The 14,342-nt window shown below is 52.4% G+C and overlaps 1 protein-coding gene across 3 annotated transcripts in view; it reads left to right on the top strand.

The window, feature by feature from the left end:
* Nucleotides 1–1,769: 1,769 nt before the first annotated feature.
* Nucleotides 1,770–14,342, top strand: part of KLHL25 (kelch like family member 25) — a 103,507-nt gene continuing 90,934 nt past the window's right edge. The window contains exon 1 of one of the 3 annotated variants that reach the window (XM_081229587.1): nt 1,770–2,024. The gene's annotated coding sequence lies outside the window, so the exon portion shown is untranslated. The remainder of the gene's footprint in view (nt 2,025–14,342) is intronic. The other 2 variants (XR_014015440.1, XM_081229586.1) reach the window with 2 other exon arrangements.

The following is a 14,342-nucleotide window of genomic DNA, read 5'->3' as shown; positions in this document are numbered from 1 at the left end:
GCTGGTAGGGGCTATGATGGTGGTTGTGCTCCAGGGTCTACAGCAAGAACTGAGACAGATGGCAACGCAAGCTCCGTCCTCTCCATTCCTTTCAAATCATATCTAAATTCAATGACTCAACAAGTGTTCTCGGTCTGATTTTGTTCCCTTGCCTACATTTAATTTTAATTTATTCCAGGACCTAATTTAAGCTTGGAGTTGAGGAGGGGAAAAAATGATAATGTGGACCAGATTTTAGATGGTTGGCACTTATAATTTCACAGAGAGTCTCAATGGAATAATAAGCAATGGTTATGAACTTGCTAAGAATCAGTTTGGTATGTGGAGCTTCGTCCAACTAACAATTCTATAAATACTCAAGCTCCAGAAAGTTGGCAGGAGTCTAAAATTACAAACGTGATCTGTGTCATTTCTTTAATGGACCAATTATTTTGATGCCTCCTTTTCCCCTTGGAAGGCACCTTAGCAGCACACTTGACTAGCTTCTTACCTCTGGCCAAGATTGCTCTTGACTAATAGAACCTTCGTGTTGTACCCATCTCCAGATCTAGGCCAAATGGAGACACAAATCTGTATTGAGCACTTATTAGGTACCAGGCCCATTACATGCGTGCTCTTATCTAATCTTTACAATAACCCTGCAAAATAGGTTCTAGAATCTTCCTTTCTCCAGTAAGAATCCAACACCCAGAGAACCTGAGCACTCTGCCTCCAGTCCTAAACAGCTCTTGAGGGTAGAGCTGGGGTTCAAACCCTTTCCTCTACACCATGCTGTTTCTGCCCAAAATGCCTAGTGTCTTCCCTGTCATCTTACAGACTTTTAAGCCTGCAATCTCTTCTGTCCCATCTAAACAGCTTCCTACCCATGGGCTCTCCTTCCCAGTTTCCACCGGTCAAAATCCTACACCTCATCCAAATCTTTCGTGCAGTCGCATCACCTCCCCAATAAACTTCCTGGCACCTCCCATCAGTGTGAACTGTGCTTCCTGGGAATTCTCCCCGCCCCATGCTTGGCTCTTACAACACTTATCATTCTCTGTACTTTACCAGGGCTTTTTGCATCCTTTTTGTATCCTACCTGAATTATCCATTATCAGCGGGAGGGAGGAAAGAAAGGACATTTGTTGCACACTTACTTTGTCATAGGAGTTTCTCTCCTTTAATCCCTCAGATAATCCGATGAGGACTTTTTACCTGCCATGTTACAGATGAAGTTGGATACACAGCAACCTGAAGTGGTGGAATGAGATGCAAACCCAGAAAGCAAGAAGGAGAAATTATAGATAATTTTCCCCACTCTTGAGCCTAGCCCATCGCTCAGGCATCCAGCAAATGTTTGTGGAGTGAATGAATGAATGGATGAATGAATGAATGAATATTTGAAGGTCGGTTTACAAAGGAACTTAGTGAGGAATGACACTGGTAGGAGAGCTGAAGTACCCTGAAAACTACATATTCCAAGCACAGATGGAGTTCAGTGGCTGAAGAAAATCCCAAACACTGAAAGGAGCTCAAAATAAAAAGAAACGGTTTCCTTAACACTTTCACAACTAAAGGTGTGTCTCCGCAGACCAGGTACAGAAGACGCGCTTGCAATCTACAGAGCTCCCTCCTTCAGAAAGCTCTGGAACACAGTCGGGTTTTGTTCGCAAACTTCGGCCGCGGGGGCGGGCAGGGGTCTGCCGCTTTAAGAATCTGATCGAAGTCCTTTTCCTCTCCCTGCCCCCCCCACTCGCTGTGCGGGGGAAGCCCAGCGCCCGCCCCTTTCTCCTCTTGCTGGCTTAACTACGGGTTCGGATGCTCATCCGTCACAGAGGCGCCGCCTCTGATTGGCTTCGGGCCGGGAGGCGGGTCGGGAAGGCCGGAGAAACTAGATTGTTGGCGGCGCCCGGGCTGTACCTCAGTAGCAGCGCGCTCAACGGCTTTTGCGAGCTGGGGGAGGGGAGCAGCGGCGGCGAGGGCTGCGGAGCCTCGCGCGGGCGGCTGGGGGCCTCTGAGCGCGGCGGGTGGCGACGCCACGAGCGGTGAGTACCCGGGCTGGGCTGGGGGCGCCGTCCTCAGGCCGGTGTAGCCGCGCGCCCGGCCGCCGGCTTTGGCACTTGTCACCACCCCTCACCCCGGGCCGGGACCGGGAGCGCCGGGTCCTGCGCGCCCCGCCGTGGGAGCCCCCGGCAGAGTGAGCCTCGCGGGACCGCGTGCCCCGCGAGCAGCACAGCGGGGCTCGAGTCCCTGGAACCGCCTCGGCCACCTCGGGGTCTCGGAGGGCTGGAGTCGGGGACAATGGTGGGGAGTGGAGGTCTGTAGAGAGCCGTCCCCTCCCCAACCCCGCTCCTCCTCGCGAGTGCGGGGGGACCCGGCGAGGGTATTTGCTGAAAGCTGTGAGCGAGAGAATGAATTGTTTTGCAAATGGATGTTGCGCGCGGGAGCTGCAACTCTTTCCCCTGGGAGTGCTTGATTCATTGAGTCCGCAGACTGTGTTTTTTAAAAATGACTATTGATCCTGGAAAGAGGAGGCTGCCTGTCTTTGAGGATGTGAGCAGCCCGGCTTTGCGCCGCGGGCCGGGCGAAGTCCCCGCGCACTTGACGCCGAGGGCCAGATGGCTGCCTGCCTCGTGCAGGGCGAGGGCCGAGGGGTTTAACCAAGGGGAAAGGTCGTCCACGCGAGCCCGGGCCGGAGTCTTCTGTGCCCCGGCCGTTTACGTCCCACCTGACAGGGCCCCTCGTCTCTGTTTGGAGAGCTGTGGAGCAGCAGAGGAATGGCTACCCGTCCTAAGCCTCGCCCACCTGCCCCCCAGGGTGGCCCCCACCCTAGCAGGTTCAGAGCAAGCCTTCTCTGGCCCTGGCTGTCCTGTTGACCCCATCTTGCCCTGGCTCCGGGACCCCGCAGCACTTGGGCACGCCCCCCACTCCTTTTCCCCTCGTGGTTGCTTGAGAAGCTTTCTGGTTGGGACTCTGTGCCCCCAGGGGCACCATACATTTTTGTGCTGGTGCTTCAAAGAACCCAAAGTTCATTTCCACTACTTTTGAGCAGAGAACTCTTTATAGAGATCTTAACAAAGGGGGTGGGGTGGGGGCCGACCCAGGTTCCCCGCAGGTTTAACGCAGCCACTCTTGGTCCTGCTGGGTTGCTTTTGGGCAGGGGGAAGGCTCCCTGAGCTTTGGCCCTCCCTGGTTAGTCAGGGCAGAGAAGGCCAGGTGTCTGGGCCTTTTGGTTTCACTCTGGTTCTGGGGCGTGACTGAGGGAGGGAAGTTGCCAGGGGGAGAGGAGGCAGGAACCCCACAGTCTGATCACAGGCCAGACTCTGGTGACTCTGACTTGGTCCAGGCCCTTTGGGACCCTGGGCCTCAGTCTGCCCGTTCACAGGTGGGACCGAAGCTCTTTGAGCCCAGGTGTGCTGTTAGGATTGCTAAGGGGCTGTTGGTGAAGGCTTGCATTTGGGGACTGGGGAGGAGTAGGACCCAAGGTCCACCCCACCGGGGGCAGGTTTGGTGTCCTTCTAACACGGGGTCCTTGAGTCCCCAAGCCGTGCCTTTGGAGGATGAGGGAATCAGTCTTCCGTGCCCGGCAGCTATCTCCGTTTTGAGCCATTCCCTTTGTCAGGAAATGACTCCATGCAGGTTACTCAAAGGAAGGTAGAGAGAAATGGTAGAGACCTTCCTGCCGGGGCTCAGGCTGCAGCCGGATTTATGTATGCGGTGCAGAGAGAGGAGCTGCGGGTGAGTGGCACACTGCACCTCAGAGGCGGCTTGTGCAGCCTGATGCCCCTTAATAGCATCTTAAACCTGCGGGCGCTCAGTGTGGGAGAGGAGAGCAGGAATAAAGAGGATGATTACCCGGGCCTTGGACTTCCTGGTCTGCAGCGAAAGCAGGCTTGGTCCTTCCCATCTGTTACCGTGATGCACCATGTGGGGTGGGGGGGGACGTCAAAGGGAGTGGTGGTTTGTTCATTCATTCGTTAATCGATTAATTGATTCATGGTTTGAAGGGGCTTGATTGGGACCCTGCCTTCGGGGAGCTCCTGGACCAGGTGTGCTGGCATGCATGTGGGTTAGAGGCCCTGACACATCGAGGTGTGCACAGTACCCCAGTGACAAAGGCAGCAAGGGGAGCTGAGGGGACACAGGAGGTGCGCGGGTGGTGAAGGCTTCCTGGAGAGATGATGCCTTGATTAAGTAAAGATGAGAAAGGCATGTGGTGGGCTACCACCTCCCCCCACCCACTCACACTTCTCCCAGAGGCCACTTCATTGCCAGCCTCCAGGCAGGTGCAGGTTGAGGGCAGAGAGCATGCAGGTGGGAGGTGATGGAAAGGTTCACCTGAGACTGTGGTGGTCTGGCCCAGGAGTCCCCCAGGAAGATGGGTGGCTTCTGGATACAGCTGATCTGCTCAGGGGATCATGGGAGACCCCACTCCACCAGCCCCAAAGACCAGCCCATTGCCTGAGCCTTTAGTCCCAGGGTACCAGCCCTCAGTGTGAGTGTGGCCTGAAAACAGAGGGGGCTAGCAGAGCTGGCACAAGAAAACAGAGTGGCCAGACACAAATGAATTGGCTGATTGAGATGCTCCTTTTCATCTGATGTGGTAAATTTCATAATTGAATTGCCTTAGGCAACCAGGGCTGTTGAAGCGTTTTCCCAGCCAGAAAACACTTAGTTGGGACAGCTAGGGGCGGGGGTGGGGAGAGTGTATGCATCCACAGCTTTTCCTCACAGCATCCCAGCAGGCCTTTTCCCTTAGGAGTCTGGGTCTGTCCCCAGGTGACGGAAGTCAGCCCAGCCTCCCCTCTAGGTTCCACTCCCTTTCCTAGACCATCTGGCCCCTGAGCAGCACTGCTCCCACCCCAGTGTAATATGTAGCTAAAGCTGATACCTGTCACCTTCAGGCACTCACCTTGCCAGACTTACTGCAGTTCCCTTAGCTGTTAGGAGCATGGAGGGGGGATTGTGGGATGGAGGGCTCAGGGATGGGAGGGTTCCCTGTTATTAAGTCTCTTCAGCACCAGGTTGGGGGTTGGGGGGAAGAGCATGGGCTCTTTGAACTGGACTCGGGTTCAGATGTTGCTTATGTGTCTATGGGCAGCCCTCTCCTGGGGTCCCAGCCACCTGCACCCACCCTGCCCCCTCCCTGCCCCCTCCCTCTGGTGCCAGTAGACGCTGTTCTTTCTTACTGCTAAAGCTTTCCTTCCCAGCCCTGTCAGTGACCTTTTGGATGAAAAATGGTAGGCGTGTGTGGCTCACTAACGTGTTTTTAAAAATGCCAGCTCTGTGGTCTCAGAAATCCAGCTTAGTTGGGAAATTTCACTGTATTTTCTGCAAATACATAAAAGTCTCCCAAGCCATTCCCTCCCCCAACGATGGTCTCCTGCACCTCTGGGACAGAGTTTAGATGAGGCTGTCTGGGCCCCACCTTGTTTCAGCGTGACTGAGGCCCAAGGCCAGCTGCACCTCTTCACCAGCTATCCCACAGATGGAACCCTCACCCCTGGACCGTGTCAGCAGAAAGAGCACTTAAGTGGGGGTCTGGGAGTCCTGCTCTGCCCCTACCTGGCTGTACGACTTCCTGTAGGTCCCCTTACCTCTATGGGCCTCGATTTGCTCTTCTGTAAAACGGGTGGATGTTCTTCGGTACAATGCTTCTACTAAATGTCTTGCTGTAAAATCTCAAAAGGTCTTGTGTCCTCTGGTATTAAGTAGTTTTATAAGGCTTGAGTTACTTGCATAGCTCTCTTGGGCAGGAAGAGGGAGTGGTGGCCGGTAGAGTGCAGAGGGGCTGAATTAGAAGGCAGGAATCTGGCGTCCTAGCTCCAGCTCCGCCTCTGATGGGTGCTGTGGGCCTTTGGGCAGGTCGCCTTCTGTCTCTGGGCCCTCATTTTTCCACCTGTAGAATGAAAGTGGTGTAGTAGGCAGGAGCCCCATTTCCTTTCCTTTCTTGGTGAGTGGAAACTTGAGTCAGACGTTCCCATTAACTCCAGAGGGACAGGGCTCTCTCCTCCCTCGGTCCCCTGCCTCTGTCCACTGCCTTGGAGCTTGGGGCCCAGGTGTGAAGGGCAGCAGGTGTGGGAGCACTGAAATTGACACCCCCCACCCAGCCCGGAACAGATGGGCTGAGACCTCGCCTGCGGAGTGTCCCCTGGGCATAGAGCCTACGGCCACCTCTGAAAGGAGAGATGGACAAAGACTTCCTAGGGGGCAAGAGGGATCTTGAGGGAGCCCAGGGGGACAGAGGAGGACGCCAGGCTCCCTGCCTCCTGCACGCAGCACTTTGCCAAGGAGGCGCCTGCAGGACCAGTCTGATGGCTCCTCCTGCGAGCAGGCGGTAGGCGGGGGCTGAGCAGGGCCCTGGGAGAACTGTGTCAGTGGCTGCCAAAGGGAGGACCCCTTTGTCGCTCCCCACCCACCTCTGTCTGCCAGGAAGTCACCTTGGACTGTCAGCCGCCCGCCCGTCAGAGTAGGATGCGGGGATAGGATGGAAACTCAAACTCAGACTTGCTTACTTTCTGCCTGCTCCTATTGGGCCCCCAGGGAGAGGCTGACCACAGATCAATCTAGGCTGAAAGGAATTAATTTCCTAATTAAGATAAGAAAGGCTTGGCTCATTCAAACCCCAGGATGAGCTGCCTGCCGGATTTGCAGTTGGCCAGGTCAGATCTGTCTGGGCAGGAGTGAGGGCCACGAGATGGAGGAGCTCTTTTTCTAGAAAGCCATGGCGATTGCATCCTGCATCCAGAGTTCAAGTTCTGCTGCATCCCAGCTGGGCTTGTGAGACCCTGGGCAGCAAGTCCCTTAACCCGTGAGCACCTGTATTGTTTGCGGCTTTGGAAATCCGAGGGAGCGAGATATACAGCTCCATTCAGGCAACATTTATTCAGCACCTTCTGAATGGCTCACCCTGGACCAGAAACTGGGAAGGGAAAGTCAGGTTCAAAGAGGGTCTGTACTTGCAAGCTCGGCCTCTGGCCTGGGAGACAGACAAGTAGTCAGGTCGTTATGGATCAGCGCTAGGCTGTGAGTGGCGTGGCCAGAGCCATTGAACACGTGAGGAAATGGACTGTCGTTTGTGTCTCGATTCCTAATGTGGCCAACGAATGTTTTCTGCCGTCTGTTTTTCTGCCAGGATCTGCGATGCAGCAGAGAACAAGGCAAGGTCCCCACCCTCCTGGGGCCCCCATTCAGCTGGGGGAGGCAGACCACAGATGGATAAAATACATAGAGCTGCGGTTGGGCTGCAGAAAGCAGACGGGGAGGTGTGAGGAAAAGGATCAAGGTGGGGCATCTGCTTAGACGAGGGGGCTCTGGGCTGGTGACATTTGAGCCGAGACCTCCAAGAAGGCGAGAGGCAGCCGTGGGAATGTCTGAGGAAGGGGGTGCCCGGCAAGTGCACAGGCTGGGAACATGGTGGACTGGGGAGGGGGTTGAGACGAGACCCAGAGAGAGGCTGCAGCCATTCCACTCTGGAATCTTCTGATGCATAGGGAGCCTAAGGAAAACATGTTCCTTTTAGGTTGTTTTATTGTCTTTAATTTCAATCATACATCAGCAGGTTCCCTTTATAAACAAACAATATAAGAAGAAATGGAGCATGGTATGAAAGTGGCCCCATCCTTGGTATCTGTCAGCAGTTTGGGGCATACTGTTCTCATGCCCCTTTTCATATAGAGATTTTGTGCTTATGTAATTTGGATCACACTCAGTACTCCACAGTGTCTATCATTTACTGTGTGGTGGATCTCTTTCTCTTTTCACAGCAGTGTAGTATTCCACGGTGCGGCCAGACCACCGTCTTTCAGCTCACAGTCTCCTAACAGGAGATGTTTCGGTTGTGTCTGATCTTTCTTCCCCCCTATACGATCCATGAAGTCGTGCACATCCTTGATCATACGTCTTTCTGGTCTTTAAATTTTCATTGTCAAAATCAAGTGCCGTCTGCGAAGACTAATAAGCCAGTTTTCTCTCCCATTGATGGTGTCTGGGAGCCCACTTCCCCACGTCCTCACCACGCTTGTTATCCACATTTTCCCTTTTAGCTAATGTGATGGGGGGAAAAGGATCTCATTATTCCTTAAAAAAAAAAAAAGTGATCCAGTTTATTCAGGCTTTCTCTTTTTATTGTAATCCATCGTTGTTTTTTCCAGAGGATCAAGGTTTAGCGAGCACTGCCTCTCGCTGGTCTGACCGCGGCTGGGGACTCAGCGAAGCCTTTGCCCTGTGTACTCATCTGTGAAATGAGGTCCTTTTAATCCCCGCCCTGCCCCCTGCCAGGCTGCTGCGTTTTGGGCATGGGAAAACATTCCTGAAAGTTCATTTTATGCTGAAAAGCTCTGCAGACATCATGGGTTTTACTAGTGAAAGGCAGATGTCTGGAGCCTGAGAACATTTGAATGGTTGTGAGTGTTTCTAAAAAGCCAGTGTGTCCAGGGGAGGGACTGGGCTGGCTTTAGGTGGGACGTCTGCCTTGCATCCCTGAGATGGGGAGGGCCTCACCCAGCCGAGTCCAAGAAATGAGCTAGGAGGGCAGAGAAAGTTCTCTAGCTGGTCCTCTAGCTGGTCTAGGGACAGGCTCAGAAAGCGGCATTGGTCACCACAGACTTGATCCCCCATTTATCTGTTGGTAGAGACCAAAGGCTGGGGCTCCTAGAACTTTGTGTATTTCCATGTTTGTTACTTTGGGGGTCCTTGTGTGTTTTCTTGTAACAGGAGGCTTTAAAATAAGCCAAAGATTGACAGAAGGGCCCTTGTACTTGATTTGGAGACAGAAGGAGGGGAAGCTGTGGGGATTGATAAAGGAAAGGTGGGATCAGGGCCAAGGAAAACCAGGCCCATGTGGTCCCTGGGCGGCCTCAGGCCCCATGATGCAGGAGCCAGGGAGCTGGCTGGGCCCCTGGAGGAATTCATCACTGCTGGGATTCAGGTGCCTGGGGTGTATATAGCTAGGCTCTCCTGTACTTCCCCAAGTGGGCTCTAACACAGCGGGTCCACACCTTGGGGAGCAGCATCCAGGCTTGGCTGAGATTGCCCTGCTGCCACCTGGTACCTAAGCCCTGGTGGAGGCTTCTGTTATCCCTACCAGCCCGACCTGGTTGGGACAGATGTGGGGAGCTGGGGGGGACTAGGCCACAGATAGGAAGGTGGACAGACATGGGGGGGGGCGGTGATAGCAGCGGACGAACAAGCAGGTGGACAGAGGGCTTTGGTCGGGAGGCACCCTGCCTTTGTACCTCTGCAGCCGGTGGGCAGGAGGAGAGAAGGCTGAGACCTTGGATGCGGCACATCTTTGCATTTGCTAGGCATCCCATGGTTCTGAGGGTTGGGTTTTTCATGAAGGGAGTGAGGGGAGCATCTCACTCAGGAGCTGGCTCGAGGGCAGTCCGTGAGGGCAGGGGCAGAGTGGGCTGCCCTTTCTGGACCCCACCCCACTGCCACCCCCAGCCCAGCTTGCAGGGGTTTGTGGAGTCAGAGTGAGGTCGAGTCGCCAGGTTTTGTTTCAGGCACCAGGATTGACTGGTCTGTCCATGTTGCAGGAAGTTGCAGCTGCTATTTTTACTGCTCCAACTAGGACTTTTTACAGGAAGGTACAATTACAAGCAAAATGTCAGGGTTTGGCTGGCCAGCTGATCCCTGGGAGGCTGCCACAGGCCAAGGCAGGGACGATGGTGGTGTCGGTGGGTGTGTAAAGCGAGACTCATTTGCACGTGGACACATCCCTACCCTGGGTGCTGGGTGGCTTCCTGTGAACTGTTTGCAGCGTCTATATAGTTTTCCTCAAGGCAGAAAAGAGGACTTTGCCGGGATTTGTCCAAATTAGCACACCTGAACACGTTATGATTGGCTGGTCATGAGATTATGAAGCCAATCTGGGGAGCTGTAAGCCATTCTGTTCCGGACTGCTCAGGAAGTTGAAATTTTGTTAAATGAAATTATTGAGACCCTACGGTGTGATAGCCACACTGCTAAGTGCTAGAGGTAGAGATGGATCAGACACACCCCGCCCTAGAGCATCACCCATGCAGCATTAAGGATGCAGAAAGTGCCATCTCTGAACCCTTTGGACAAGCACCTGGTATGTTCTTAATTTATATGCCTTAGGGCCAGAGGCCAAGCAGGGCTTACGTTAGCTTCTGTTGTGGCCTAACGGCTCACCACTAACTTAGTGGCTTAAACAATACCTATTTATTAGCTCACAGTTCTGTAGGTCAGAAACCTGGGCTGGCTCAACTGGGTTCTCTGCTTAGGCTGTCACAAGTCCAAGGTCAAGTACCAGCTGCACTGGGCTCTTATCCTGAGGCTCTGGGGGAGAATCTGCTTCCAGACTCATTCAGGTTGTTGGGAGAATCAAGTTCTTGGTGGTTGTAGGACTGAGGTCCCTCTCTCCTCCCTGGCTGTCAGCTAGGTGCTGATCTTGGCTCCTACAGGCTGCTGCATTCCATGCCAGATACCCCTTACCCCACCCCATCTCTAAGCAGCAGTGGAGCGTCAGATCCTTTCCTGCTTCAGATCTCTGACATCAAGTTCTGCAATCAGCTGAAGAAAACTCTGCTTTAAAGAGCTCATGTGATTAAGTCAGGCCCACTCAGAGCATCTCCCTAAAAGGCCACCTGATTAGTTAGTAACGTCATTAATTATATCTGCAAATCCCTTTGCTATGTAGGTAACATGGTCACAGGAGTAAGACCAGGGGTGGAGATCAGGGTGCCATCCTTGAATTTTCCTGCCAAGGGCTTGTGCCAACAGGGGCTACAACAGCAACAGTATTGATAACAGCAGGTCTCATGAATAGAGTGAATTTTGTGTGTCCCACCATACTGGGCTCTTTACATGGACCTTCTCATTTAATTCTCAGGATAGCACATTGACACTGATTCCACCCGCCCCATTTTCCAGATGAGTAAAACTGAGGCTCAGAGACTATAAGTACCTTGGGCCAGTCATACAGGTCGAAACAGCAGTGCTGGGATTTGAGACCAGGACCTTAGCGCCTAACCACCCCCTCAGGGTGCTCGAGGCCAGCATCTCCAGTTTGATTACTGTGATTTGCAGAACACTGTGTAGGACAGGGATGAGGGTTGCTCTTTCCCATCCAGCATTTAAAATACTTAAATGTGAAACATAGCAATCATATTGCAGGTTAACACAGCAGACACTGAGGACCTCTCACGTGGATCTTTTTGATTCTTATTCCAGTGGGTATTTGTGGTTAATCTACTTCCCATTCAGCAGTATTATCGATCTAATGTATTCCAGGCAGCAAAGATGACACAGAATAGTGTCCTCGATGAGTTGAAAATAAAAATAAAGGCAGAGTACCCAATGCCCTGAAGGAATAAATAATGCTGGACCAGAGAAGAACCCTCACAGCACCGCAGCAAAGGGCCAACAGGTATTAGAATGTTAATTGTAGGAGACAAGACAAAAATGTTCTCTTTACTCTCTGCCGTGTTCCTGGTGCATAGCACAGTGCCCAGTACATGGTAGGTGCTCAGAAATTCCTTGTCAGGTTAACTTTCTCAGTATCTACTATGTACGAGGCCCTGTACACGTCAGACAGATGTCAAGTCCAGGGGAGGGTGTGAGCGTGAAAAGAGAGGGCTTATGGAGAGAGGGGGTGGGGATGGGAGAGCTAGAAAGTCCAGCATGTGCCCCAGTGAATGGTGGTGTCCCCAGCGAGTGGCTGGGGACCAGATTGCACAAGGCTTGGATGTCCAAGCCTCCTTGAAGCTATTGAGCAGGAGAGAATGGTGGTCAAAAGTGAAGACCGGATTGCCTGGAGTGGGGGAGACTGGGGACAGGGCCTGTTCATAGCCCATTCCGCAGCTGTGAAGTCCTCACCTTGTTTCCTACGCAGGACTAGCTACACAAGGGACCCGGGAAGGAGGATTTAATGGAACTTGGTGGCCGAACGATATGCTAAAAATGTATGTATGAATGAGTTGCAGTTTCTGGGCACCCATGTATTTGGCTATAAATACACGTTACATATGTAATTTCAAGAGACCAAGAATCATCAACTGCTAAGCCCAAGGGCAGCAGCCCATGCGTGGCCCCTGTAGTTTGCCGTCTCAGGCGCTGCCCTCTGCAGACCACTGAGGTCTGTTATTTGGGGGAAAATGAGGGGTCCTGTGGCGAGAAGAAAGCATCCGGTGATGGAGGGAGGCGCAGAGCAGGCTGGGTTCTTCGAGGGGAGGCCGGCCAGCGGGCATCAGAGGGCACCAGCTCCTGTGCCCACACGTCCATGCAAGCTGGGGAGGGGCCGAGACCCTCCGGGCAGGTGATTCCACTCTCACTGCCCTTCACTTTCCATGGCAGTTTCTTTTTCAAGTCCTTTTACAAAAAACATGGTTAATGTGTGGAGGATGAGGAAGTTTTGCTAACCCACTGTTCTCACAGTGTGGTCCCGGACGGTCCCTGGGACTTTTTCGGGGTCCACGGGGTCAAAACTGTTTTTATAGTAACACCCAGATATTATTTGCCTTTTTCACCCATTCCCTCCAAGTGCATAACCCCGTGACCCAATGTTTTCCAGATGACCATTGCATGAAGTTACTAAATCATGCTCATGTAAGTGAGCCAGAGTGCAAGACAGACCCAGGAGACGGGAAGGTCATGGAGTACACAAGCACCGCACGGGCTCAGGTCCCACATGCAGCTAATCTTTAAGAAACTAGCGCTTGACAAGTCTTAGTGTTTTGTCAAAGAGGAATATCCAAAATGATCTGTAAAGGCTCTTAAAATCTGTTCCCTTTTCCAACTCCCTGTCTGTATGAGGCTGGATTTTCTTCTAGTCTTCACAATGAAAACATTTTACAATGTTTAGGAGTATGGGATTAATACTTACACACTACTATATATAAAATAGGTAAGCAATAAGGATTTACTGTATAGCACTGGGAACTATATTCAGGATCTTGTAATAACCTATGATGGAAAGTCATCTAAAAATATATATATAACAATCACTTTGCTGTACACCTGAAACTAACACAATATTGTAAATCAACTATACTTCAATTTAAAAACACCACGACATTTTACAACAAATTGAATGCAGAAGCAGTTAGAGAGTCTGGCCACTGTTCTCAATAAAATAAAATTTTTTTGGAAACTAGATTTATGAAAAACAACTGTTATTTATGCTACCATATAATGAGTTTATTATTGTTCTTCAGGTACCTAGTATACATTTCAATTTTGTCTCAGTTTTAATTTTGCCTGTGATAACTCTCAATAGGTTAAACCACGTAACAGAAACCCTTTAGGGTCCTCAATCGTTTTCACATTGTAAAAAGGTCCTGAGACCAAACCATTTGAGAACAGGTGTGCTAGGCCAAGCCCTTGCAAGCTGGGGCCTGGGTGTGGGCCCTGAACCCAGCTCTGTCCATCTGTTTTCCCCTTTTAGTCCCTTGGCAATCCTGCGAGGTTGGTGTGATGATTTTCACGTCCATTTTACAAATGTGGAAACCGAGGCACTGAGCATTTGAATACCCAGCACAAGCCTCGCAGTATAGAGGTGGCAGTGCCAGCAAGCAGGGAGGTGCCAGACCGACGTCCCTGTTCCCCAGGCAGGGAGGAAGGCAGGCGCCTGAGAGAGAGCTTGTAATGCAGGCCTGGTCTGTGTCCTCAAGTTACGTGCTGTTGGATGTACTGCGAGCTCTTCAGGGTGGCACGGGGCCTGGCAGGTGGGGAGGCACACTTCCACACCCTTCCTCCTTTCCTGAGGCCCAGGAAGGCAGACTCAGGTTTGCTAAGTGGCAGCGAGGCACTTGGGAAATCAGGAGTTTTTCATTAAAAACAGCATCTCCTGTTCAGGCACACACGGTGTTTACAGCCAGGAAGGTGGTTCTTTCTAAACAGCCCATGTTATGCCTTTCGAGCAGGGACTTTGGAGCAAAACAGCTTTGAATACTGAGGACGTGTGCGCGTTTCTTACCTTCTCTGAGCCTCAGTTTGCCCACCTGTACAATAGGGACCGTGACGCCTCAAAGAGGTGCCGTAAGGATGAAATGAAAGAAGGCATGTACAGGGCCTGGTGCAAAAGCTTGCTCACAGCCAGGTGCGAAAAAAAGTGACCCCGGGACTTCCCTGGCGGTCCAGTGGTTAGGACTCAGCACTGCACGGGGCACAGGTTCGACCCCTGGCCGGGGAACTAAGATCCCACATGCTGCGTGGCACGACCCGCCCCCCCCAAAAAAAAAGTGACCCTGCATCCGGCACAGTGTCCGGCAGGTTCAGGGGTGTGTGCGGTGGGGACAGCCTCCCCGCCCTCCTCCCCAGCGGTAGCTATCAACCCATTTCTCACCCAGCCTACTAGAGACAGTCTGCAACCCCAGCAGGTGTGTGTGTGTGTGTAT

This window comes from Mesoplodon bidens (assembly GCF_964165515.1).
Source record: "Mesoplodon bidens genome assembly, chromosome: 3".
Classification (NCBI taxonomy): Eukaryota; Metazoa; Chordata; class Mammalia; order Artiodactyla; family Ziphiidae; genus Mesoplodon; species Mesoplodon bidens.
This window is presented reverse-complemented; position numbering and strand designations above follow the sequence as displayed.